Source organism: Solanum tuberosum, unplaced genomic scaffold (genome assembly GCF_000226075.1).
Source record: "Solanum tuberosum cultivar DM 1-3 516 R44 unplaced genomic scaffold, SolTub_3.0 scf00308, whole genome shotgun sequence".
Classification (NCBI taxonomy): Eukaryota; Viridiplantae; Streptophyta; class Magnoliopsida; order Solanales; family Solanaceae; genus Solanum; species Solanum tuberosum.
In genome coordinates, this window is record NW_006239234.1 from 281,860 (window position 1) to 286,494 (window position 4,635).

Genomic DNA, 4,635 nt, shown 5'->3' on the forward strand with positions numbered 1-4,635 from the left:
AATACTTGGTTGTTGTCTTCTTTGATGACTTATAATGAAGGTGAGGCTAGGATAGACTATGTTTACCTACTCTCACGCCTAGTGAAGAATGAATGAAAGAATGTGTTCGTGAAATGAGATGAGAGTACTTAGTAGCAATCCTTATCCCTTAATGAATGAATGTTGGGCTAGGATGGGTACTACTTCGTGAGTTGAGATGAGAGTACTTAGTAGCAATCCTTATCCCTAAATGAATAAATGAAATGGATGAATGAAATGAATGTCCAATTCCATGAGGGAGTAATGTCTAGCACCGAGAGGATATGATGATGGGTGGATACTCCTTCGTTAGTTGAGATGTGAGTATTTAGCAGTAACCATTAAGAAGGGTGCTCCTTCGTAAGTTGAGATAAGAGTACTTAGAGCCAATCCTTCTATCCCTTAACTATGTGCCCACATAGGACTAGCTAGTGGTCTCTAAAACATAAAGGCTAAAAGAATGACCCTACCTTAGGCAAGTGAGGATCCCTCATCCAGTAAGGGTACTACCGGGATTCCATGTCAAGCTCTATGGTCCATGTCGGTTAAGGCTCTTCCCCTACATTAATGAATGAATGAACTAGGGCCTCATAAGGGTGTACTACTTAGGATAGATGGTGGAATGGAACATCATCTAGACGTTGCACAAGTAGACATTTAAGGGAGATCTTGGTCTGTCTTAATAATGATAATGAATGAATGAGTCTCTTTGGGCTAATTAATGAAAGCGTTGGTCTTTGAGCATGCTAATGTGAAAGTGAGTCATAGTGAATTGAATGTGGGTGCTTATGTTGAATTTAATGTATGTGATGATCTTATGTTCATTAGTAGAATGAAGTTGTCTAAATGCATTAAGTTGAATCAACGATTTATGTTGAGATGTGAAGGGAGCTTGTCTTGTGTAGCCTTAAGGATCACTTGGGTGTGGTATGGAGAGGAGGTATGGGCTTCCTCACCATGTCTTACTTAGGTGAGTCTTGGGATGACATTTGATGTTTGTTCTAGCTTTATGAAGTGACTTGTTGGGTTATGTGCTTATATGCATTATGTGATTAATTGGTGAAGGTTGAGGTATGCATGGTAAGTGTACTTTGTGTGACCTTAAGGTGGTGCCTTAGTGTTGGTGATGGTATGAGACGTTGCCCATACATTGCACAAAAGTATTGCTTAAGGGTCACTTAAGGTGGAGGTCCAAGGCAAGAAGGTAAAGGTAAATGGGTAATGTATGTTTATGAGGTATTGTGAAGCATTTGACTTTGTATTGTTGGTTGTGAGTTGTAAGGTGCGTATTACGTTGATGTTCATGAGATTATATCAAAATGGCACGAAAGCATAACTTCCAAACAAATGTCCTTTTTAGCATGTTTTGCATATCCTCTTACTTAGTACGTGTGTTGTTACTAACCCCTTTCTTCTATTTTTACTACAAATGGTAGGTTGTGGTAACTAGGAGGGGATTGTGCTTTGGAGTTGCTTGCATTGCTTCACTCTTCCAAGTCTTTGGTATGTCCTCAAGATTCGAGGACTATGTTTAGAAGTTTCTTAGTCATTGTAATAGACACTAAAGTTTCATTTCATTTGTAAAGGGTCGTGTCCCTTAGTACGTTTTAAGTTCTTGTGTAAGATTGGTTAAAAAGACTTAGGAATTCCGCTTGCGTATTGATGTTTTCAAATGTTGATTACCCTTGAAGTCTTATGGTTTTATTGAATAAAAGTTTTAAATTCTTAGTGATTTTATGATCTATGCGATGAATAAATGCTAAGGCTTGTATGAGACCTCCGAGAGGTCGAATACGAATGTAACGGCTAGGGGGTGCTCTCGGGTTGTTATAAACTTGGTGTCAGAGCATAAGGTTTTAAAGATTACTTTTAGATTCAAAGTCTCGAAAAGCCACGTCTAGTAGAGTCTTGTTCGTCGGTATGAGTCGCGACACATCTATGAGCGAGAGGCTATAGGACGATAGAAGTTTCACTTTCTTTCATTATTCTTGATGTCGTGCCTTAGAGTTTGGTCTATAAGTGTCCTTATCCTAATCAGTCTCTTGAGTTTATAGGATATGAATATGAGGGTAACCTGAGGAGAGCGGAAGAAGAGATAGATGATGGGGGAGTTCCTCCCCAAGGAATGCAAGGTGACCAAGCTCCTTTAGGTGGGAAAGAGAATGTGGTTCCGGTGGTTCACCCGGATATGACTAATGGGGAGATTAGAGAGGCTTTTCTTTCCTTGGCCTGTGCCATGACTACTCAAGAAAATAGAGATGTGAGGCCTAGGGTGAATGCTATTGAGAATACCGTTGTCTCAAGGTTAAGGGATTTCACAAGGATGAACCCTCCTACCTTCTTGGGTTCTAAGGTAGATGAGGACCCACAAAACTTTATAGATGAGGTGTTTAAGATTGTGGATGCAATGGGAGTGACTCCTAGGGAGAAGGTGGAGTTGGCTTCCTACCAACTCAAGGATGTAGCTCAAGTGTGGTTTGAGCAATGGAGGGATGAGAGACCCATAGGGGCAAGTTTACCGAACTCTCTAAGTATGCTCCTACCTTGGTAGCGAATTCTAGGGCTAGAATGAATAAGTTTGTGATGGGGGTTTCCGGTTTGGTTGAAGAAGAGTGTCGTACGACCATGCTCCATCATGATATGGATATCTCTAGGCATATGGTTTATGCTCAACAACTTGAGGAGACAAAGATTATGAGGATGAATAGAGATATGAAGAGGGCTAGGCCGGATGAACAAAACAAATCTAGGTCTAAGAAGAGGTTCTATAACCAAGGTTCTTCAATGGTCAACAATGATAGGTTGTTTAACCGTAAGCCTCAAAGAGGGAATGAAGGTGGTTGTACTTTTGAGAGGCCTAGGTGTGCTACTTGTGGAAAGCAACATTTGGGCAAGTGTCTTGCCGATACAGATGGATGCTTTGGATGTTGTAGTAATGGTCATAAGATGAGAGATTGCCCTACACTTAAGGCAAAAGGGAAAGAGACCAATCAAGTTGCTCATGATGGCCCGGATCCAAATGCTCTTAAGAGGAACCGTTTCTATATGCTTCAAGCTAACAAGGATAAGGGAACAAATGATGGTAAGTCAATTTTCTTTGTTGTTTGATGATAACCTAAGATGGGTTTACCGTAACTGGGGGATGATGAGTTGAGTAGTAAGGATATTAATATCCTTAACTTAACTGTTCCTTCTATTCTAATTCAAGCTTGAAACAAAGAGTTCTTAGTAGCATGTTGCATGTTGGAGTCTTATGTGAATTGAGTATCCATATTCTCCTTATGATGTGCATATTTTAATTGAATTCTTGTTTAAATAAATAAATGAGTTTTCATGATTATGTCCCTCATGATTTATATGTATTTAAGAAGAAATGTTTAAATTCCTCCATGAGATTCCTAGTTGAGAATGCCTTGATGTGATCTTGATGTTGCATGATTATGCTTTCGAGAGAAATAGTATGGTGAGCCTATAAATGTTGTAATGAGCATGATATGCTATGGAGAAGGAAGTTCATCCAAAGAAATGAGAAATGGTAAAGTTTTGTGCATATTGAATGGTCGATGTTATTCCTACTTGAATTTCATGAAAGTCTGTTGTAAATCTTTTTATGTAGAGTTGATGTTTCCTCCTTGATGTGTGCCGCAGTAATGATATTACATGCTTGTTGTGAGCGGCTAGTTGGGTCATTGAGTCCTCGGAAGTGTTTCAAGTGTCATTCGAGGATGAATGTTCCCAAGTGAGGGATATTGTAACACCCCTCAAAATGAAGTAGGATAAAGTAGAGCCTATATTGTAACACCCCTCAAAATGAATTAGGATAAAGTAGAGTCTCACATGGGTTTTATGCATTAATAACTTGTTAAAATAATGAAGAATAGCCTTTTTAGTCAGTTTTAAAGAGTTTGGAAGTCAAACGTCAAGGGACGACCAAGACGTTCGGAAACTAGTCTTTTACGTGTTGGTGTGTTCTAGTATGTTGTTTATATTTTTATCTGTTATTTGGAGTCTAAAATCAGTGGAGGTGACCCTTGTGTCTAAATAATTGTTTTTAGGGTCAAAACATTTGGGTACGGCTCCCCAGGACAACCCTAAGGGTCCCCGAGGAGGACCCCAACCCTTGGCCAAACAAGTTGCCAAAGCAGCTTGAAGTTGTTCATGGAGGGAGTGGCTCCGCGTCGCGGACCTGGTCAACCAATGGCCAAAAAGTGGCTCTGCATTGCGGAGACACCGCATACTCTTCTGCCTTAAAATTTAATTTCCAAAAACTGGTGGGAACACCTCCGCGTCGCGGACTTGTTTCCCGATGAAATTTGCGAGAATAAAACTCAAGTTTGACTTGTTTAAAAGGTCCAACTAAGTGAGGGGTAGTTTGGGTACTTTGGGAAATTATTATAAACGGTTATTCTGCCTATTTTAGGATATTTTAAGTGGTTTAAACCCCAAAACCTAGAATTAGACTTCATTATCCAAATTGAACCTTCCCTCTCAAATAAATTATCTCTAGAACTCCATGGAAGACATTGATGAAGCTTCAACCTAGAGGATGGATTCCTACTGATTTCTCTTCAAATTTCTAAGGGAAAATTAATCACAAAGGTATGGGGATTTTATCTT